The sequence below is a fragment of the Myotis myotis genome, unplaced genomic scaffold, assembly GCF_014108235.1.
Source record: "Myotis myotis isolate mMyoMyo1 unplaced genomic scaffold, mMyoMyo1.p scaffold_m19_p_21, whole genome shotgun sequence".
NCBI classification, from domain to species: domain Eukaryota; kingdom Metazoa; phylum Chordata; class Mammalia; order Chiroptera; family Vespertilionidae; genus Myotis; species Myotis myotis.
In genome coordinates, this window is record NW_023416326.1 from 8893963 (window position 1) to 8917446 (window position 23484).

Genomic DNA, 23484 nt, shown 5'->3' on the forward strand with positions numbered 1-23484 from the left:
TAGGTGTTTGTAATATGATTATTTGCTAAAACGTACTTCCTGTCTGTGCATTGCCTACTTTTATGAAGAAGGTTGTGGGGAAAAGGAAGATATAGGCATTTTCAGTGGGTTGGCCAAGTCCAACTACTCCTAGGTTCTTCCTTTGTTCTTCGTCTTTTCTTCAGTGGCTTTCTCTAAACAGAACAAAGTGACTTGGCAACCACACAGATAACTCAGAGGCGTGTGTTCCCCTGATAGATGGATTTAAATAGTTGGGTTGTTGACAGTTATCAAATTACCCAGAGAGCAGCCACATCACCACCTCGATTCCTGCCCTGCGAGTTCTTGAAGAAGCCTCTTCAAAGCTGTTTGTTTTTCTTGGTTATCATAATGTTTAAGAATACGTTGCTTTATTGTTTGTTAAGTACATGCTTTATTCATAAGCAGGTCTTACCAACCATGCTTGCTCAGGGATATACAAAGTGAAATAAAGAAATGTCACCGTACAAGAGTCTTCACCTTTTCATTCTTTGTTAGGAGGTGTCGAATCACTAAGTGTTGGTCTCTTCCATTCAAAGTCTAAATTCAGCTACCTCTGCTCATCTCTTTGAACAATAGGAGTTAATGCAGTTACTGTCTTCAGGGAGCTTACAACTTAGGTTCAAAGGTAGTCAGGAAGGGTAAGGACATATATTGTTACAACACCAAAGAAATATCTGGTAAGTGCTAAATAAGTTAAAAGCACGGAGATGGTGGTTCCATGGGGTTCTTGAATCTGGTCATGAGGAATTAAGAAATACTGAGTACAGGAGATTGCTGTGAGATTGGTCTTTAAAAATGGGTAAAGGTGGCCCAGCCAGTGTGGCTCAGTGCTTGAGTGTCAACCTATGAACCCAAAGGTCACCAGTTCAATTCCTAGTCAGAGCACATGCCTGGGTTTCGGGTTTGAACCCCGGTAGGGGACATGTAGGAGGCAGCCAAATGATGATCCTCTGTCATCAGTGTTTCTATCTTTCTCCATTCCTCTATCTCTAAAATCAGTAAAAACATATATTTTTTTTAATGGGTAGAGGTGGAATCAGAGCAGAAAAAAAAAGAAATGAGCTTAGGGTGTTGTATATAAAGGCAAGAACATGAGTAAAGACACAGAAGTGGGAAGAGAGAAAGCCTTTTTGGGACACAGTAGAAGTATATTTAGGATGGAGAAAAAGGGGAACCAACAGGAAAGAAGTTAGGACCTAACCATTAGACATTCAGCTCCACAAGGATAGGGACCATATCTCTCTCTGCTCCTCACACCCAGTGCTTAAACACAATGCCTAAAAGGGACAGATATTCCACAAAATTCATGGAAAAAAGGAAACATAACAAGGAAAGAGCAACAAACTTTGCTTGGAGGAGAGTTGGGGTAATGTCACAGAAGAAGAGTCGTCAGCTGTATTGGGTCTTTAAAAACATGTCATCGTTTGGTAGGCAGAAGGAACACATGAGCAGAGACACAAAGGAACAGAGCAGTGTGACATAGCTCCATGTAACCAAAGCTGCCTGAGTGATCTGCTTGGGGGAGGGGAATAGTCAAGTGTCAGAAATGAGGCTGGAGAGACTCAGGGACAGAACCACAGAGGGCCTTTTGTGCTCTGCAAAGCAATTTGGACCTTTGCCATGGGAAATCACTGAAGGGTTGTAAAAAGGGAGTGAAATGATCATCAGATTTGCATTTTAGGAAAATCACTCTCCTGGTAGTGTGAAGGATGTCCTTGCTAGGTTCATATAGGAGACAGGGTGACCAGTTAGCCTGCCATCCTACAAGTCTGCATGGGAGGCGATGAGGCACAAGCCAGAGCAGTCGAGGGGATTTAGTACAGTGGGCAGCCTCAAAGGATAGTTAAGAGATAAAAAATGACTGGCCACGGAACATAAGGTATAAGTAAAAACCAAAGTGGACCACCCTAGTCTCTGGGCACCAGGGTGGGAGGGGGGAGGGGGGGGTTAGGGGAGGGAATGATGTGGTCATGAACCCAGTTAGGGAGCCACACGAGTGTGGGTAGATGGCTTGCAGGGGTACCTAAAGCGATGAGGTCTAATATCTGAGAGCCTCTGTGCTAGAATGATGATTGTCCTCCGAAGTCCTCCCTCACTTTCAGCTGAGAAAAGCCTGTCCATTTGGACTCTTCTAGGTGTCCCTCTGTCTTGGAGACAAGAATGGTCCTTCCTCTGGGTACAGAGAGAGCACCTCTCCCATGAGGGTCTCCTGACTGCTACAGGAGAGAAGGGTGGGGAGGGTCAGAGAGTCCTTCCTGTTTCTGCCACTTTCACAAACTCCTTCAGCTTAAAATACTAAGTATGGCCAGGGACATATTTTGGGGTAGCATGTCCTGAGTCCTATTAGGATATATGAAGGGATTAAATAAAGACCAGGTTTGGTGGGCGCTTGGGGTAGGCAATGAGGTACAGGGTGAGGCAGTAGAAATAAGTGGGGACTAGACTCTGAAGAACCTCATAAGCCACATTAAGGAAGTTTCTCTTTCTTTTAAGAGGAATGGAAAGCCAATACAATGAAATAGAGAAGATATGATCAACATTTTTTTTAAAGATTTCATCTTATCTTCTGTGTGAAGAAAGTTTGAGGGTTAGTCTAGTGGATGATGCTAAACTTGTTAGTTCAGGTAAGATATACTGATATGGGTAAAGGTGGCCCAAAGGTGGTGGTTGAATTAGAGTTGTGACCATGGAGATGAAATAATTCATATTTAGGATTACATATGGTAGATGAGTGTGATCGAGGCATTAAGGGTGAATGAGGCCTCAAGGATGGTCCCTGTGTTCCTGGATAGTCAAGATAAGAAACACTAGAAGAAAATGAGTTGGAAGAGTGAATGTTGAGGTTCCTTGTGGGTATTTAGGAGCAGTCATTTCACTGTATATTCAGCATATTTCTATTACTTCACCTAGACCAGATTATAATTACTTTTGTGGTTGTGTCTGTTCCCCTTTACTAGAATGTGAGCTTCTCAAAGAAATGGAGCAGCATTTTTATTATTATTTATTAATCTTATTCATTTTTGTATTCCCATCACCTGTGGCTGTAATTTGCACATAGTATTTGTCCAGTGTTTGTGAATAAACGATCTTACTGACCCCAAAAGCTCACACAATTTCTCCCTCACCAGTAGGAAGTACAAGAAAACACTGGAAAGGCAAGTTGGGGCACAACTGTAGAGTGTTTTAAGTCTCTGGCTAAGGAGTTACATTATGACACACCGTGTAATTAAACCTTGAGTTTACATTTACTTTCCAATCCAACCTTTGTTTCAAATAATGCTTCTGTTATTTTAAAAACCATTGAATGTTTACTCAAGGGACACTCTCTCCTAAGTAAATTAAGTGCAACCAAGCTACAGGAAAAGCAGAGATCATACAATAAAGATAAACTCGGACCTCATGTTGCAGGATTCAATAAAATTAGGATGAATCTACAAGAAAAGGGTTGGCAGATTCTAAAGTAATGTAACCTTGCCTATTTCTTTTCTCCCTCTCTTTTATTTATTTTTTGTATGTTTTTATTGATTGTAGAGAGAGGGGGAGAGAGAGGAATAACATAGATGTGAGAAACATTGATTGGCTGTCTCCTGCATGCACTAATGGGGATTGAGCCTATAACTGGGGCATGTGCCCTGACCAGGAATTGAACTGGCAATTCCTCGGTGCATAGGGCGATGCTCAACCACCTGAGCCACACTGGCCAGGGCATCCCTCTCTTTCTTTTCATCACATATTGGAGGTGAGCATTCAGTCATTAGGGCAGATCTGGGGAGGGATTCAGCTATTTGCCTGGTCTATTGCTGGGTTATTTTCACAGCATGGATGTGAAGGAATTCATGTTAAAGGGCTACCACTGTTTCTTGGGGTCAGTATGATAGAACATTATTTTGAATCTGTTGAATTTAGTTCTAACTATACTAACAGCTACTATCTGTGGTGGAAAAAAGCTAACACTATAAATGCCCTGTTTAGGATAGAGTGCACTTAACTTTGGCTTGTGAAAGACCTTTTTTGAATTTAGTTTGTGCACAGTAATGAATGTTGCTGGTTTAGTTTCACCCTTTATTGGTTTATTTGAAATAGATATTTATAAGGCCCCATACCTCTTTTACCCCCGCTTGAAGTATACAGATAATCAAGGCCAGAGTGTGTATTTTTTTCCACCTTCATGTGTTTTTTTTTTTTTTTTTTGTGTGTGTGTGTGTGTGTGTGTGTGTGTGTGAGAGAGAGAGAGAGAGAGAGAGAGAGAGAGAGAGAGAGAGAGAGAGAGAAAGAGAGAAAGAGAGAGCGCTTCATTCTCTTCCTTTGGAAGATTGTATAATCCCTATCTAATGTGAGCAGAGGGGATAGTGGTTGGCCTGAATGAACCCACACTTCTTCTTGTAGATCTTAATGATGAGAATTAGAAGTGAGCATCATGTGACTGATGGCCCAATCAGACTGATTTTTGTGACTTCCTGTGGCAAGCAGGACTAATATAGCGACAGGCTCCGAGGCCGAGTCTACACAGCGCAAAGGATGAATCTGACAGTTGTCCAGTAACTTCAGGCCACAAAGATGGCCATGCTGAATGTAGGCCTTCGAGTTGTCCGTGTTTTATGAAGAAGTTTTGGTAGAGTGGTTAGGAGCCTAGGATGCAGAATCAAGACTGCCTGGCTTCATTTCTTCCCATGGACACTTACCAGTGGTATAGCCTTGGTTCTGTTTCTCAGTTTCCCCACATTTAAGATGAGGATAGTAATATACTTCCCACATATGGTTGTTGGAATTACCAGCATTGATGTTGGGAAAATGCTTTGAACAGGGCCTGATGCAGAGTAAGCACTAAATCATTTCTAGCTACTATTATTGCATAGGAAATGCCTAAGATGTGGGCTTTGCAGAGACTAAGATAGATTTGTGAAAGCAAGGTCAGTGCTACTTTTGGTCAAATGTAAAGAATTTTGAACTTTTTGATGAAGCATTAAATACCTGTTACCTACTTAGCCTTTTAAACTGGCTTATTTTAGAGACTGCTTTCTATAAATATTCTCTAAAAGCATCACAAGTATCAAAAATTATTCTAGAGAAGTTGAAGATATCAATGTCATTGAATGAAGGTTAAAAACCCTCAAGATAATTTAGTTCTGGAAAAGAAAGCCAAGGAAAGTTTACTAGTCTGGACATGCAAATGGGTTTATTGACAATTAAAATAATATTGCCCAGTCAGGGGTGTGCAGGAGGCAGGTGATCAATGATTCTCTCATCATTGATGTTTCTCTCTCTCTCCCTCTCCCTCTCTCTCTCTCCTGCTCCTGCTCCCTCTTTTTAAAAAATAATAATATCAACTGTTTATTGAGGGCACTTTTAAATATTTTACTTAATTCTTTAATTTCATTTAATTCTTGAATCATTTAATTTTATTTAATCCTCACACGATCCCAAGGAGCACCGTTATCTGTTTCTTTTCTGTAACTAAACTGAGGCTGAGAATGGCAGTGCAGCCTTTCAAGGGGCCAGAGCTGTGTAGCACACAATAGGATTGGAACCCAGTAACGACAAAGCGCAGAGCCAGTGTTTTTATCGCTATGACATGTTTCTCTCTCTATTATACATAGTAACAGCGATCATCAATATGACATTTAAAACACTTTACATCCCCTGTAAGTTAAAAGTTTTTAAGTCCAAATTATACAGGTAGGAAAATGGAAGCTTAATGAAGTTGATTGATTTGTCCAGAATTATTTGGTTATGGCGTATCCCAGTGATGGTGAACCTTTTGAGCTCGGCATGTCAGCATTTTGAAAAACCCTACCTTAACTCTGGTGCCGTGTCACATATAGAAATTTTTTGATATTTGCAACCATAGTAAAACAAAGACTTACATTTTTTGATATTTATTTTATATATTTAAATGCCATTTAACAAAGAAAAATCTACCAAAAAAATGAGTTCGTGTGTCACCTCTGACACGCGTGTCATAGGTTTGCCATCACTGGCATATCCCATCTCTAAGGTACCCAATTTTCTAATTTGTTTGTAACTATCTGGAACTAGATGTTCTTGTCAATTCCATACTTAACACTGACCCAGTGGGTGGATAGAGGGAGAAACACCATTGGGAAGGAGAGTCAAAGGGGGGGCAAGAGGCGAGGATGTGGGGAGAAAGCAGACTGGTAACTCTCTGTTAGAAAATGTCTAACTTCGTTGCCACATTCTCAGTGACATGATGACTGTCTCCTTTTATTTTCTGTGCTTTATTTTTATTTTTTTAATTGATTTTCTTACAGAGAGGAGGGGAGAGGGATAGAGAGTTAGAAACATCGATGAGAGAGAAACACCGATCAGCTGCCTTCTGCACACCTCCCACTGGGGATTTGCCCGCAACCAAGGCACGTGCCCCTGACCGGAATCGAACCCGGAACCCTTCAGTCCGCAGGCCGACGCTCTATCCACTGGGCCAAACCAGTCAGGGCTATTTTCTGTTTTTTAATGAATGATGTCAAAATTATAACAGAGAGCATCTATGTTGGGCTTTAATAAGAATATTCTGACAGTGTGGGTGTTAAAACACTAAAGGGTTGTGAGGAATTGCTATTCCCGTAAGTTTGTAAAATATGGTATTCATTCCACCTGTTACCATGTCATACTGCAAGTGTCCTCAGGTCAAAACACTCAGCTTTTGGATAAAATTAGTCCAATAGGTACTATGGGAGTTAGCTCACTTCTTTAAAAACATAAGGCAAATCATGGCTTGTTATTAGTTTGGTTTGAATTAGTAGCAAATCATTATACTCGACTTGGGAACTTGCCAATGAGATGACAAGCAGAGCGAGGACCTGCCAGTGATTGCCATTATCTGTGCTGTTGGCTTCACCCATTCCTCTTAAGATATTTAAGATATTTATATCCATAAAATGGAAAAGTGCCTGTCTTAATCTATTTTATCTAGAACACCTACACAGAATCCAGACACTTTAACAGGCTGAATGTGAGATCAGGATCTTGGAAAAATACACACATTAATAAACCTTTCATTCAGTCTTCCCTCCTCTCTGTATCCACTTATACCAGAAATTACCATTGAGAAATAGTCCATGGATTGGACATCAGGCTGCTATAAATTCATTAGTTCGTTCATTCATTCATTCATTCATTCATTCATTTCTTCATCCATCCATTCATTTCTTCATTCATTCATCAGATTTACAAGAAACAGCTGTTATATATCAGACACTGTGCTGAGTAGTGAATGAAACGTACAAAAGTCTGTGGGCTAATGCAGCTTGTGTTCTAGTGGAGAGACAGTGAACAGTATAAGGAGGTAAATATATAGCATATAAGGTTATAAGTGCTATGAAAATAAGAAAAGGGGAGGGGTTATGAAATGTTTGGGAGGGTGGAAATCAGAACAGGTGGATGGGGAAGGCATCCATGAGAAGAAAGTGCCTTTTGACTCCAGACCTGAAGGAAGTGAGGAAGCCAACCCCACGGAAGTCTGGGGGAAGAGCACTCCAGGTGGGGGTAACAGCGAAGTCAGAGCTGCCACGGGAGGAGCACACCTGGCATGCTTGGGCAAGGAGGACAGTGAAGCTGGGGCAGAGAGAACAGGACGATGAGCCCAGGAAATGCAACAGAGAGGTTATGGGGTGGGGGTGATCACTCTACCTAGTTTCTTTTGAATAGGTTAAGATGTGTATGGTAAAGAATAAGACAAAAAGCCAGGAAAATGTGTTGAAAACTGTGGAGAGAGTTGAATACCAGTTCGAGGTGTTTGTTTTTGATTTGGTAAGGGATGGGGAGGTGCTGAACTTATTTTTTTAGTCACAGCAATAATATTATCAGAGTCAGGAGTGGCATGCTTTAAATAGAGTTCACCTCAAATGCGCCACTCTGTTTATGAAGATTTTTTATCTATATAAGCACATAAATATGTACATATAAATTTCCACAGCCAAAGGAAAAGGTGGTATTTTATGGCATAAAATTATATATTGTTGGCTCTGGCCCAGCAGTCATAAAAATCTAACTATTTCCAAGCATAACATCTTAAATAATTGTATGCAGGCAATACGATGGCCTTGTGCATAAGTAGCTAATACTGAATTTTAGGGGAGTCTTAAAAATATATTTCAACATTAAGTTTGGGCCTAGAGACAGACCATATATCTGATAGGTTACTTCTCCTTGAACTTCCAGTCCCACTGTCTACAATGAAATATTTGTAGATGCATTTAAATGCAACTGTTAAGGAAAACTTGAACCTTTTCCGATGTCTGTTGCTTAATACAACAAACTTTCCAAACTAGGGCCAAGGAGGAAAAAGTGCAATATCTATGCATAAGTTTTAGCTCCCACGTCAAAGGAGACGACTCAAAATCACTCTCTATCAAGGAAACACGGGCATTGAATTCAGACATGAGGAGTTGAGTTGTAGTTTGAATGCTGGGTGATGTCACTACTAATAAAAACTGCAACCTAAGCTGTTAATTCAAGGCAGAAAAGTTGGAGCCATGCAAAATCTGGTGAACATGCGCAAGGGGGACCTTATCACGCGTTCTTGGAAAAAGGAGACTTGTGTACTGTACTGTTATTTACTTATCTCTAATTTTTCTGATATAACCTAACAGAGTGGCAAAATCCGACCCCCCCACCCCCGTTTTTTCCTTTTGGTTTCTGAGATTAAGCCAGACCATTAACATTGGTCAGAGGATATGGAAATTAGTGAAAGTTTGAGTTCTTTCTTTAATATCTCTTCTTAGCTTGCAAAACAGATGCATATAAGGACAGTGATTAATTTAATCAATATATCCAGATCTGATTAAACTGTCTTTGTCTTAAATTTCTCTTTTCCAAGTAGGTGGTAAACTGAGGGAGAAGGAGACCAATTTTTAAAGCATGATAGGCATGTAGAGTGTGGTGAAAGCATAACATTAGACAAAATCTATTGTTTGCCAGTAATTTTTACAGTGTCTTCCACTTCAGAGTGAGAGATGTGAGTTTGGTGCATTTCAAAGTCAAGCAAAGAAGGTTGTCAAGGTTAAGGCAGTAAGGCTGCAGACCAGGTCATGGTTGTAAGGGGAGGATAACAAAATTCAAAGCCAATGTCCCATGTCAGCAAAACTTCAGGCCAGTCAAGCAACGTGTAACAGGATAGCTGATATTACTAAGAAGATTGCTAAGGGAATTTTTGTTTCAGAAAATCCTTCTCCTGCTAAGTGAGGCTGTTTCTTCTAGAAACTGGGAACTTTTCTTCTGTTATATTCTGTACCTAAGGCAAAACCTATGCCTTTGGTAAACTGTCAAACCAGTTCATACTTAACTAAATACTTTCAGGAACTAGTCATAACAATGACTTTTAAAAAGCACAGAAAAACAACTTAAAACACCGAGGCCAGGTGGTGGTGGTAGTGGAGGTGGTGATGTGTGTGTTATAAACCAAGGGCTTTGGAGCTGTGATGGAGCAGGGAGGGTCAACAGACTGGAGGTCTGACCTTCATACTGCTCTTCACTCACAGAACCTCCCCTTTGACCTCTTGCATATCTAGATCCCAAGTACCATTACTTCCAGAACAGTGGTTTCTTTGCTTGAAAATTGTTTGACTGTTGTTCAGAGATTATTGCATATAAAAACTTCCACTAAATCTCAGGATTTCTTTTTTGTCTTTGGAAGAAAACATGGTTTTTTATTCTTAGCAATGAAGCCTACCATTTTGGTTGCCAGTCTGGGATGGGGCATTCATGTTTAATTTCTACACAGACAACCTAATTCACCACAATCTGATTCAGTCCCTGGGACTTAGTTCTTAAATAATCATTATATGGCCTCAGGTTTATTTTATTTATCTAGAAAGTGAAATAAGGTGAAGGAGATTCCCTCTAGGAGACACAGCCCAACTTCACATGCTTACAAATCATAGGCCAGAGACACTGAGATTACTAGGATGGGGCAGATACTGGGCTGATCACCATGAGCAGGAAGTTTAAGCAGGAGACCAGTGCACTGAATCTGTTACCATGGAGACTGGTAGATGCTCCTATACATCAGGAGAGTCCAGAGACTGGTAGGTGATTGCTATTCCAACCAGCTACAGAGTGCATGGAAGACCAATGAGCAGCGACTATGGCTTTAGGAAGGACTCATGCATGGACCAGCATTCAGGAGCGAGTCCATCTGATTAAGGCTCAGGAGGTAAACACCTCAACCCAAATCTTGGTCCCGCTACTTACTAACTCCTGGCTCAGACCAAGTTATTTAATCTCTCTAAACTCCAACTTCTATATATTCTGAAAAATAAGATACTGCCTACCTTCTTGGGTTTATAGGGCTGCTAAAATAAGAAAGCACTTAACATGTGCCAGAACCATACTAGGAGTGCAACATATGATAATAAAGTAATTGGTTATGAGGGTTATGGTTAGAGAAAAATGGGGATTTGATGATAGGAAGAAGGAATTCAGTTACTGGAGTTCCATACCCAGTCAGCACCAGACCAGAGTAATGAGGATAATGCAGCCGTGGGCAAACTACGGCCCGCGGGCTGGATCCGGCCCGTTTGAAATGAATAAAACTAAAAAAAAAAAAAAAAAGACCGTACCCTTTCATGTAATGATGTTTACTTTGAATTTATATTAGTTCACACAAACACTCCATCCATGCTTTTGTTCTGGCCCTCTGGTCCAGTTTTAGAACCCATTGTGGCCCTCGAGTCAAAAAGTTTGCCCACCCCTGGGATAATGACATATTTAGCCTTCTTGGATCACCTGTGACTAGGGGTCAGGATGGACATTGCTCTTGGAATGGGACTGAATTTGCAGGTGGGTCTGATGGGGTCTTTAGAAATGAGGGGGGTCACTGGGACTGGCAATTAGATGCTATTGCACTTTATGCAAATGAATTCGCATGGAACCATGCTTCACCCACGATTCTTCCAAAGCTCTTTCCTAGAGACTAAGATGTCATGTGAACTTTCCCCAAGATTTGTTACTCACCATAGAAGGGTCATCAGTAAAGAAGAGTTTTATGATGAATTTCAAATTGTAGAGTTTATGAAATTGGTTTTTTTGTTGTTGTTGTTGCAAAATGTCAGATCTGACATGTATTATGAATGGGAAAACTGCTGCTTTTCATCACACGGGAACGTCACTGTTTTCTTCCAATTCTCACCAAGCCCAGTGCCCTGTGCCACTCAACACTTGCTGCTCAAGACCCTTGCCTACCTCAATCTCCACTTCAGGACACTCCCATTCTGTGGCTTCAAAGCCTTGCTTGGGGACCAGGCTGCTGATAGGATAATAATATCGCACTCTCACATAGCCCTTTATCAGTTACAAAGTGCTTTGCCCCTTTGATCTATTTTTTATCTCCCCCCTTAACTCCTTTCTCTTATTCCATGGTTGCCTTTTGATTTTGTGGGTTGTGTCTTTTGCTGTGCAGACCCTTGTTAGTGTGATGTAGTCCCACTTGTTTATTTTTGGTTTAAATTTGCTTTGGGGACTTAATGACCCTACAGGTACTTGATACCTTGGACCAAGTTTGGGAGCAGAGAAACTAGAATAAAAATAAGAAATTGGGCTAATATTTAATTCCGTTTGTATCTTGTCATTTTGAAATGGTATTGGGCAACTATAATTTTTTTAAATTTTTATTTATTGATTTTAGAAAGAGAGGCATGGAGGGAGAGGGTAGGAGAGAAACATGACTTATTGTTCTACTTATATATGCATCCAATTGGATGTGTCCAATTGGGGTGTTTTGGACCTAACCATTCATCCCCTTTCCCCCACCTTCTCTTTACCAGCAGGTTCCGCTTCCTATAACAAAAGTCAGGGCTCCATAGACACTGGGTGAGTGAGGAATGCTTGGATGTTAGAGGTTCAGGCTTCGTGTCTGTAGAGTAACAGAAGGTTAACTGGTCAGACTTCCCATGCCAAGCCTGACCTGGCGACAAGCCACCCAAATAGAGTTCACAGAGAAAACCTGGGGGAGCCCCAGTTCCCGTTCCTGGCCTTCTTTCCCGGGAGTCGGGGTCAGCCTGGCCTGCTGTGTTCTCAGAAAGTGCCTGGGCGAGTCTGATGGGCCGCTGTCTTGTTACGTACTTCACTGGCCAACCATGGTTGCCTGGGATTGATTGAAAGATGCTATTTTTGTTACATGAAGTGCGGCTGTAAAGGAATGATACTGGTTTTCTTGTGTGAGTCCTAAACCAGCTATGCAGGGAATCTTAAAAGAGGAATTCCCAAAATGTTTAGAGCAATCACAGGTAGTTCCATGTCCTCCCCACGTGCCTGTTTTGTAGAGACATGCTCATTTGGATGTGTGGTTTCTGGCGTGTTTAATAAATACCAGTTTCATGACTGAAAGAGCCTCACTTCACAGATGTGGTTCTTCTGGATGGAAGGGAAGCACGTGCCCTGGCCGGTTTTGCTCAGTGGGTAGAGTGTCGGCCTGTGGACTGAAGGGTCCCAGGTTCAATTCTGGTCAAGGGCACATGCCTGGGTTGTGGGCTCCATCCCCAGTAGGGGGCATGCAGGAGGCAGCCGATAAATGATTCTCATCATTGATGTTTCTATCAATCTCTACCTCTCCTCTCCTTTCTGAAATCGATAAAAACATATTAAAAAAAGGAAGGAAAACACATCTGACATGCATTTGCTGTGACGTCATTGTAACGCTCTGTGTTTGGAGAGGAATCGGTTCACTGAGTCATCTGCCGAGTGCCATGCCATCATCACCTGGGCTTACCTCGGATTATTCACAGCACTTTGACCTTGACAGGGAACAGCTCTGCACCAGTGCCAAGCATTGTTAGGCCAGAGTGGAGGAGCCCTTGTGAAATGGGGGAGGACCCAGCGAACATGTGCTGTGAACTGCCTTCCGTTAGAATTCTAAGGGACATTTCTCAGAATATAGTTTGACCTGTAGAGAACCTCAACTCGGGCAATGGTTGACATTGTACTTCAAAGGTCTGCTGAATTTTTATGTGTTGGCTTTCTCTGGTCACAGGGAGGAGAGAGGGAGGTGGCATCCCAAAAATGCTCATCAAGGAGGTGAGTTATGAAGCCTGAGGTTGGGCTCACTTCACGCCACCCTCTGGTGATCACCTAAACACTGATGCTCCAGGGACCATTCCTTGAGGATGGTAGGGCAAATATTAAAGGGAAAATGCAGGTGGTAAGAAGTTGAATGACTTGCCCAAGGTCGCAAAAGCAGGAAGAGGTTGAAATTAGACTCACACTCAAATGTCCTGACTCCAAATTTAATGTTCTTTCCATGACACTGACTTTCCTCTGCTGGTTCAGCAACTGGCAGGGCCACATAACTGAGAACATAGTCATTAACTGTGGCATCAGGTGACATCTTGATTATTTTTTCCAGTTGAACCTGGATGCCAATGAGAACTCGTTCTCCCTTCTGAACCCAGGCGTGAATGCTCCTATCACACATGGAAAATAGAGAATTGATGTCTAGCCACTTACGCTGTACACATGAAACTAACATAAAATAATATTGAATCTGAAATAACATTGAATAATTGAAAAATTAAATTAAAAAGCCTGAAGATGAAAGAACTCCAGAAAACCTTGAATATATATAAATATATATATAGATAGATAGATAGAGAGAGAGAGAGAGAGAGAAAGAGATTTATTTATATATTTTAGTTTTATTTATTTATTTATAAATAATCCTTGAATATATATATAGATAGATAGATAGATTTATTTATTTATATATTTTAGTTTTATTTATTTACTTATAAATAAACCTTGAGTGTATATATATATATATATATATATATATATATATATATAATGATTGAAGCTTTTATTGTGTCTCAAGGCCATCATTCCAAATATTGGTGGTTATTGTACACTATGTTTAGATAGCATGGCATTTGGCTTAAATAATTGTGTTAGTCTCTTAAATTCAGTTTTGAAATAAACTATTCTTATATCAGTGATTCTTAACCTTTCCAGAGTCATGAACCCTTCTGAGAATGTGATGAAAGTTATGAGTTTTCTCTTGAGAACAATGCCCATGTACAAACACACACACACACACACACACACGCACACACATTTTGCCTACAACTTCAAGACCTTTTTAATTCATCCACGAATCCCAGGAGCTGTCATCAAGTCTTGGTTGAGGATCCCTGCCTTAAGGAGATTGTTTTCATTCTTTGATGCCAGAGGCATGGTATAAATTTCTATTTTAACTAAATGTTCTAATGGACTTGATCCTAGTTGAGTGGATTGACTGTAATACTTTCCCACAGTTTGTACCATGTCTTTTGAGTCTGGATGGGAAACGGTGATGGATCTGCACAGCCATCCCAATTCGCCCTTAACTATCTACAGGATGTTGTGAAGTCAAATAACTAACAAAATGTAGCAGAAATCAACTTAGATTCTCAGCCAGGGGACCTGAGTTCTTGTGTTCATATGCTCTACCAACTTTAACATTTTTTTAGAAACAACAACTCTGCTGTACTAGTAAAATGAGGGACGTCTGCCATAATATTTTGTTGTGTTGGTAGAGTGCCTTCACTTTGGCTATTTCATTTATCCTAACAAAAACTTGGTGAGAAGGTCAATGGGTTATAAGCATTCGCATACACATAAGTAAGAAAAGGAAAATGGTAGTTGGCTTGTTCAAAGGTAGTTACTTCAGGAAAGATGTGAGAGGTCCCATTCTGATTCTAGTCCCCAGATAGACCTGTGCTCCTCAACTTACTTCATGATTTAATTCAAGCTCCGTATGAGCCTAAGGCAGCCAGGCAAAAATGGTTGGATCCATTCATATCAAATGAAGTCTCTATTCCAATCTGACTGTGCTATAAAGTTATTTATAGGCAAGTATAAATGATGACTAGAAATATTTGGTTGACATGGTGGGCTACTGGTACTCTCAGTTATTAATCATTTTATTTCAAATAAGTGGGACCATCATGGCAAAGGTAAATCTGGAGGTATTTTTGTATATAGATTTTTTGTTCTGAACTACCCTTAACGGTGCTAGGAATTAGAAATATGATCTTCGTTAACTTTACCTGAGCCTCCCAGCATATTTTTGTATTCTCCAAAACAACATCCTCTTTCAGATTTGTAGAAGCTTAGAGCTAGAGGAAATTTAGAAATTGCTTAAATAGTCCCTTGTGCAAGAAGGAAACAGAGGCCCAGGATGATGAAGTAACATGCCACAGGACACAAAAGCTAATCAGTGACAAACTCAGGATAAGTTCACAGATCTCCTGACTTATTTTCCTATCTTTTAGGCAGAAAAATTAAAATGTTGACCATCAGAAAATTCAAAATATAAGCAGGAAAAGGCTTATAACAGCTAAAAAATTGTAAGTTTACAATTGCTTTCCAATACTATAATTATATGTATGTTCACCTTTCTTGCCTCCACACTCTCATTAATTGTACCTCACAGAATATGCTTCTCCAACTAAATAATTTCACCTTTGATTTCCTTGGTTGTTTTCTAGGGTCTGTCCAAAATATGGATAAATATCCTTGCAATTTCTCTAGTTTAAAGGCTAAAACTTCGCTACCTAAAACTTTCAATTTCTGTCAAATTGAAAATTGGCACCGAGCTCTCCAAAGGGTATTTTTTTTTTCTTTGTCAATTAGTGCAGCAGAAGCTATTTAAGGAGAGCCAGTGTTGTACTTGGCTCCATGCTAGACCTACTGGAAGAGTCAGGGGGAAAACGCATAATCCTGTCAGAAAGGATCTAAGAGATAGGAAGAGACAAAAAATAAATAGCCCTAGCTGGTTTGGCTCAATGGATAGAGTGTCGGCCTGTGGACTGAAGAGTCCCAGGTTCGATTCCAGTCAAGGGCACATGCCTGGGTTGCGGGCTTATCCCCAATAGGGGGTGTGCAGGAGGCAGCCTATCAATGGTTCTCTTTCTTCATTGATATTTCTATCTCTCTCTTCTCCCGTCCTCTCTGAAATCAATAAAAATATATTTAAAAAAATAAATCCCACAGACAGTGAAGGAGCAGTGATGTCATGTAGACGTGAACAGTGTGGAATAAAAAGAATGATCAATACACCCAAGAATAGTAAATAATGGCTTTGTGGGCAAAGTAGGATCGGAACTTGGCCTTGACCAGTGCATAGATTTGAATAGCAAAGGGGCAGATCAGGGTGTTGAGTGCTGGGGCAATGGCACTGGATTAGGAGCTAACATTGGGGAGGAGATGGGCAGTGGGTGACCAGCCCCACGAAGCCAACTTGAAAGATGCCAGTCATTGGGAAGAAAGTTGAATAGTTAGGTGGGTAGGTAAGTAGGCTGGCCAAGAGCTTGATAGTGAGGGCCAAAGGCATATGACTTGGAATCCCAGCTGTGTAACTTTGGGCAACTCACTTGACTTCTCTGTACCTCCATTCCTTTCAGAAAAAATGGGAATACCAATAATCCCTCTCTCATGTTGTTGTTGGGATGATTTAGATTTACATGTTCTATGCACTAGGGGAGGTTGGAACAGTTCCTTCCAAGTGTTCCGCCCACCTTAGTAAGCATTTTCACACCCTCTGGATCTGGATAGGGAGTTAACGCAAATAGAGTACAACAATATTGACTATTCTATTTAGCATCTAAAGGGTAATATGCTAATTAGACCGGGTCGACCAGACATCTTCTGGTCATCCTGCCTTCCTTCTGGACAAAGCCACGGTGGCAAGGGCTGAGGCAGACATGGTTAGGGGCAATCAGGCCATCGGGGGGTGGGCAGCAGTAAGGGGGGAACAGTAAGGGGCAATCAGGCCAGCGGGGGCGGGGGGGGAACATTTAGGGGTGATCAGGCCAGCAGGGAGGAGCAGTAAGGGGCAATCAAGCTGGCAGGGGAAGGCAGTTAGGGGCGATCAGGCCGGCAGGCAGAGGTGTTGGGGGTGATCAGACCAGCAGGCAGGTGAGCTGTTAGGAGTCAGTGGTCCCAGATTGCAAGAGGGATCCCGTATTGGAGAGGGTGCAGGCCAGGCTGAGGGGACACGTCCCTCTTCCCCCCATGGATGCATTTTGTGTACTGGGCCTCTAGTGAAGCCAGAAAATAAAGACTTGAAAGTAGTCTGAGGAGTCTGGACTGAATGAACACAGAGCTGTTCTTAGGCCAAATTGGATTGAGAGAATCTGGGCTTAGAAGGATCTCTCCAAACCCTGGGGTACTGGGGTACTCAGCCTTTCCCTTGCTGGCGACTCAAACCTCTCTGCCCGGGGAAGGGGACCACAGGCAGGTGGCCAGATGACAAACAGGATGGAAGGCATTTGGTGAAAAAAAAAAAAGGCTTTTAAGGTATTAAAGTGAGTCCAATTTTTATGGTTCTCCCTCCTGGCAGTGGGCCTTTAAGGGTCCAGTTCTGAGGTTAATAAGTAAAAAAACTGGAGAACCAGTTTTGGTAGATTGAATATTAACAAGCCCCTCTTGGGTAGTTACTGAGACGTTGTCAGTAAGATGGAGAGATGATGCCCGCTCTAGTTCCGAAAAGGCCCTTGCCTGGTCTGGGATATCCTTGACACTGATAACCTTCAAGCACCGGCCAGACTGCACCATTTCTCCCTCTTGCCTGTCTTTTTTCTTAATGACAACTTGGCATTCCAGGGTGACAGATAAGCAGGGGCCCACGAATTATGTCTGACTGGTAAGGGTGGCGAGGCACCTTTCAGTTTTGGAATCTGTCTACTAGTCTATAGTTCTGAGACCCTCTGAGGTTTAAATGAGAGAGGCTCTTCCCCAGTTCTTATCTCTTGACCTTGCATGATTACAATGTCTTCCCTATGGAATTTGCTAGGTATTCTTCGTCTGTGACTCCAAAGGGAAGAGATCTAACAAGCTCCTTTCATTAAACTTAGCCAACCTCTGAAATAGGTAAACTATTTTTAAACCGCTGGCAGTTGTAGTTGATCTTGGATGAGTTTGAAAATCTTTGCTTTTCAGATCTGACACTCTCCCCATGATTTGCTATTTATTATTATTATTATTATTATTATTATTTTGCAACCTTGGCTTTTGCTGTCATCTTTCAGGAACTTGGAGTCCGTAGCACAGTGACTTTACCAATGCATGATGATGACCAAGGTCAACGAGAGACTTGGAGGGGCCTGGGGTGGGGGTGGGGGAATTCCAGAACCCCTTCTACTGCTCCAGATGAGGGATTAGTAATAAAGCAGGGAGAAATATTTGCCAAAGCCGACACTAGATATTTATTTTTCTATACTGTCCACCTGGTGATTCATATACACAATATTATGAGGAATAGAAGCTACAGAAAAATGCCACACAATGTACAAACAGCACAAACTCGATATTAAGAAGAAGACGTCATCACACCGCCTCGGATACATTTTCACATTTGCAGAAGTAAATATTAAGGGTTGTACTTGAGACCTTTCCTCCTGATTCTAGGGAACAGTATTACAAAAATGACAAATCCACTGATTAGCCGGCAATCATATTGTTGTATTAAAAAAAACCACAACTTTCCTGGCTGGTGTCGAAGAATTCAATTAAAATCTTATTATCCTTTCTGTCCTTTCCGACTGCCCCGGGTAGGTCAGGTGCCAGGAGTCCCCCAATTTCTCAGTGCCTCTGTGCAGTCCCTCATCTAGGGGCTGGGGCTTGGCTCTCTCCCTCCCACTCTCTCTTTCTCTCTCTCTCTCTCTTTCTCCCCTGCCCCCTCCCCATTTTTAAAAGGCTTTAAAGAACATCTCAGGGAGACAAAAATAGCTCCAGTTGTGAGAGGCCTACACCGTGGGAAGGCAACTGAGATGCAAGTCAGCAAGTGGCAGCCGCGAACATGAGGGTCTGGCCCCCTGTGGATGTGCCTGGCAGTCCTTGTGCTGATGCTGTGCCTGGGCCCGGTGGGTAGGAGGGCAGCTGGGTTCTCTGCGGGAGGGAGGTGGGCCGGGCAGCTCTGGGGTCCTGGAGTCCATCAGATCCGATGGAAGGATGGGAACCCCAGCATTGGGGGCTGCAGGGCTGGCTCCGGCTTCCCCTCCCCCCAGGTTTTTAAGTGTTATTTTGCCCAGGCGGGGACTGGCGCCGGTCAAAAGGAGCAGTTGGCACTGAATGTCACCCTGAAGGTAAAGTGAAAGACAAAAGATGAACGCATGCTTGCTTTCCCTTTGCAGCGGCTGCGGCAGCGGCAGTGGCGGCTGGAGCAGCAGGATTTAAAGGGGCAAAAAACCCTCCCGCCCGGACACACACCCAGAGGTGCCCTTTCTGCAAACGCAATAATGCCATGGAGTCATAACCGTGCTGGGAATCTGGGGGGCTCCTAAAAGATATCGATTTTTTTTTTAAAGAAAGAGAGAGGGAGGGAGGGAGAGAGCGAGAGAAACGCATGCAAACAGAAACGTGCACATACCACGTACCCACCCGAGGAGACCCCGGCAGCCTGGCTCTTCTCTGGCCAAGTTATCATTGAGAAAACAGACAGGCATCATGACGTCCCGGGTCACAGGGAGTGCGGACCGACGCTACCAAGAGCGGAGGGAGGCGCCCGGGCGCTCCGGCTAGCGGTGGGCGCCCCTCGGCCCCTGCAGCCCAGCTCGGTGAGTGACAGCCGCTCGGGACTCAGACCCGTGGCCAGGCCTGCGCCTCCCGCGCGCAGGGGGTCCGGTGGGGGGCCGTGCCCTTGCCCGCAGCGGGCCAGCCCGCACCCCCTCGCCGCCCGTGGAGGTCGCGGGAGCCCGGCGAGGAGGAGGCGTGTGTAGGACGCGCAGTGTCCCTGCATGGGGGTTCGTAGACTTTCCCAGCCAAAGGTACCGCGGGGCTGGCTCCTTTAAAACCCCCGACGTCTCACCTGGTCCCCCGCCGCAGTTGTGACCCTGCCAAGGTAACTGGTCCCAATCCTTAGCAGCAACATCTGCAGGCTGACATCCCCGCGGGGGGCATTCTGGATTTGCAGTCCTGGTGGAAAGCTCTATGCCACCTCCCTCCCCCCTTCACTTGTTTAGAGTGTTTTGGAAAAGAAAAAAAGCACAGCAGCAACCCCCTCCCCCAATAACATGGCCCTAAGTACTGTCCGCCTGTGTAGACGCGCCTCACCAAGACTGCAAACCTGCCAGACTGTGTGCTCCAGACACACAAATCCTAAAAGCAAGGATTTGTTCCTTCAACACCTCTCCCATCCCCCTCCTGGATAGAGACTTCGGTGCTGGGTGAAGTGGCCCAGAGTGAGGGCAGAGTTAGGGCAGCAGGACAGGAAGGGGTGGAGGGAGTCCTCTGGTCTTCCTCAGCCAAGGAGGGGCACTGGGGAGAGGGGGGCTGCAGGAGTTGAGGGCTGGGAAGTTCTGTGATTGCTGCTGCTGCTGCGTCCTAGGTGTCTCCCTCCTGTCCTCTGCGCCTCCCTCCCTCCCTTTCCCTCCCCCCTCCCCCTCCCCTTTCCCTTTCCACTGGGGGGCTCGGAAGTTGCAGGGAGGTCAGCAACCACCATTTGAAGTATTTCAAACCACCTCCCCACAGCTACCCCTCAAGTCCCTGAGAAGCATTTGCAGGATAGAACCCGCCCCCTCCCATCGCCCCCTGTTTGGTGATGGAAGATTCTTAGAAAAAGACACAGAGGGCAAAGCTTCCCTCCTCTTCTCTCTCTTTTCTCCCTTCTGCACGCCTGCCCTCCCCTTTTCCCAATCGGAATGAGCAATTCTGGAAGCGTCCGGAAGGGCCTGGAGAAAGCCCCACTGGTGCCTGGGTGCTGGGGAATGGTTGTGTGTGTTTGTTTATTGTGCTGGCATCGGTCTTGTTGTGGATGGCCACATGGGTCTGCTTAAGCAGGGAAGCACATTTGCTGTGTTTGTGTTGTACTACCAGAACCAGTGGCCGTACAACCCGACACAGACACACGCAGAAAGCAAATGACTCCGCTAACACAGACCAGAGGGCAATGCTGAAAATAGCACCTTCTCTCTCTATCTCATAAGAGAGAGAAAGAGAGAGAGAGAGAGAAATTCTCAGCGTCTGAGTTCAGAGAAGTTGCTGTTAGGTCCACATATGACCTCCCACTACTTTCCTAACACTCCTGCTTAATACTTTAAGTCAAGATCAAGAGACCTGTGGGGGTTTGGAAGTGCTGGGAGCAGCTGAAGACTTGGGCTGGTTGTGAAGAGAAACTCTCCTTTGTTTCTCCTGCTGACCAGAGACCAAATGGGGGCGTGTGTTTGGAAGATGCCCAAGTTCAGAAGCAGCAGGCAGGAGGGGAGGCAGGGGCTGGGGCTGGACTTGGTGTCAGGATTCTTTTTTTTTTTTTCTGTCCAGTAGATTGGAAGTTGTCAGCATGAGTTCGCCAGCCGGTGTCATTGTGGGAAAAGGAGGGAAATTCGAATAGTTCTTGAGTTCTCAAATCTGAGCTGAGGAGTAGCCCATAGAAAGAAAGGACAGACACCCTAATGGAGGCCAATGCCTTTGATAGGGCCTCTTCCTTCAACCGGGAAAGATCACGCATTTATGGAGCTGGCCTAGATGACTTACCAACATGCTTGTCTGGTGCACATGACTTTGCTGTTTTTACATATCTCATCACTCTTTAAACTCCTGTTACGTGGAAGTAGAAGTGTGTGTATTGAGCGCGGCATCATAGAGTTAACGTGGTCCGTGGACTGGGGGGTTGAACATCGATAGAAAGATCATTATGTTCTTTAATAAATCCAGATAGCACTGAAACCTTCATGCATAGTATATACCGAAACCTGCTAGTCTTCTTTTAGGGGAGCAAAGGGACTTTCTGATGGGTGGGGTTGTGCTTTTATGAAATAGAGCCCATCCATCGATTAGATCCCCAGGTGTGTGCCCCTCAATTTATTCTGTACAGTGTTTTCAAGAAATTAAAAGGTTAGCACGAGAGGGCTCTGTTCTCGTTTTCCAACCCAGCACCACTTATTACTTACTGCACCAGGATTTCGATAGGAAGTGATCCTCAAGATAGTTTTTCACTTTGAGTTCTGAACTTAAATCAGCATGAGAATGGTAATGGCGGGGGCAGCAGCCATGCAGAGAGCAGAAGGGCTGTGAGGGACAATGCTGCTGAAAACATTTCGGGCTGTTCTCAGTTGCCTTGTTTATGGGGACATTTCAGTTGCAGCTAGCATTTTAGCAAGAGCCTGTCACAGGTAATGGGCTTATGTTGGAAAAAGATCCTTAGGTGTCTCTTGTTTCTCCTTCACAGACATTCCGTGCACCTTAGCTAAACACTCAGGGCAGAACTTTCGTGATGCCTCACGACATTTCACATCTAGACAAATCCCCAGATCAGTGTGTCACAGGAAAGGGAGTTAATTTATGAGCTTCTCCTTTTGTTTACAAATGTATCGATACAAGTAGATTAGTCTTGTTTTATTATTATTATTCTTTTAATACGCTTTTTAAAATTGATTTCAGAGAGGAAGAGGGAGAGAGATAGAAACATCAGTGATGAGAGAGAATCATTGATCGACTGTCCCTACTGGGGATCGAACCTGCTACCCAGGCATGTGCCCTGACCAGGAATTGAATCGTGACCTCTTGGTTCACAGGTCAATGCTCAACCACTGAGCCACGCCAACCGGGCTTGTTTTATTATTTTTTAATGTCTTGTGTGTTTGGCTGTGTTAAATGCAAACAAGTTATATTTAAGGAAGTTCAAGTTTGCCTTCCTGATTGACCTATGAAATTGGTTTCAATTTGACATGGGAAATCTCGTTATCCTGGCAGAGGGATTTATGATAGAACAGAGGAATTCTGTCTTATCTCAACATGGTTGGGAAACTGTGGAAGGAGAAAGAGTTAGAGGGAAAATGCCAAGAGCCAGGTTAATGAAGAAAAACACTGGTGAGATACTTTTGAATAATACATAGGCAATGTGATGGTCAACCACAAGATACAATTTTTATACAGGACTTTTATGGCTTTAAACAGGCTGCATTGTAAACTAAGCTGACTACTCTATTAAGTCATTTATAGTTTTCAATTATTTAACATTTCTGGCTAACTTATCTTCCGTGGTCATCTTCTGTACCCATCAGAAATACAGATGGTAGTCATTGCTTGTTGTTAGTGTAGGGACTTGGCAATGGAGCTGGGTTGAGTTCTGACTTCTCACAACAACAGTTACCAAGAAGGCACAAAGGGGAACGAATGTTATGGAAACAGATGGAACCCTGTAAAGTGGAGATCCCTCCCGCATCCACAGTGCCTAACACAGTCTTAGTTACGCTCGCTAAGAAACCCTGGCAGTACCTGCCTTCTAGGAACTGTGCATCTGGAAATTCTCTCTCCATTTCAGTGAAGGTCTTTGTTTTCTCCAGGGAGTAGTTGGTGATGCTTTCCATGGAATCACTGCTATGAGAAAACCAACTGAAAACTTCTGTAGGAACATTAGAATCTGTCATTTGGAAGTAATGATGGACCTCGTTTTGCAATACTGTGATCTTTGTTTTATTCACTTAAAATTTCTGTATAAAGTCAAAATAATGTCCGGGGGCCTCTGGGGCAAACAAA

The 23484-nt window shown here is 43.3% G+C and overlaps 1 protein-coding gene across 7 annotated transcripts in view; it reads left to right on the forward strand.

Annotated features, from left to right (window-relative positions):
* ESRRG (estrogen related receptor gamma) overlaps positions 1-23484 on the forward strand; it is a 460187-nt gene that overhangs the window by 9010 nt on the left and 427693 nt on the right. For 3 of the 7 annotated variants that reach the window (XM_036354659.1, XM_036354662.1, XM_036354661.1), the window contains exon 1: positions 18336-19565. The exons of 2 other annotated variants lie outside the window; for them this stretch is intronic. The gene's annotated coding sequence lies outside the window, so the exon portion shown is untranslated. Of the gene's footprint in view, positions 1-18334; positions 19566-23484 lie in introns of those variants that run through there. 2 more of the 7 variants (XM_036354660.1, XM_036354664.1) reach the window with 2 other exon arrangements.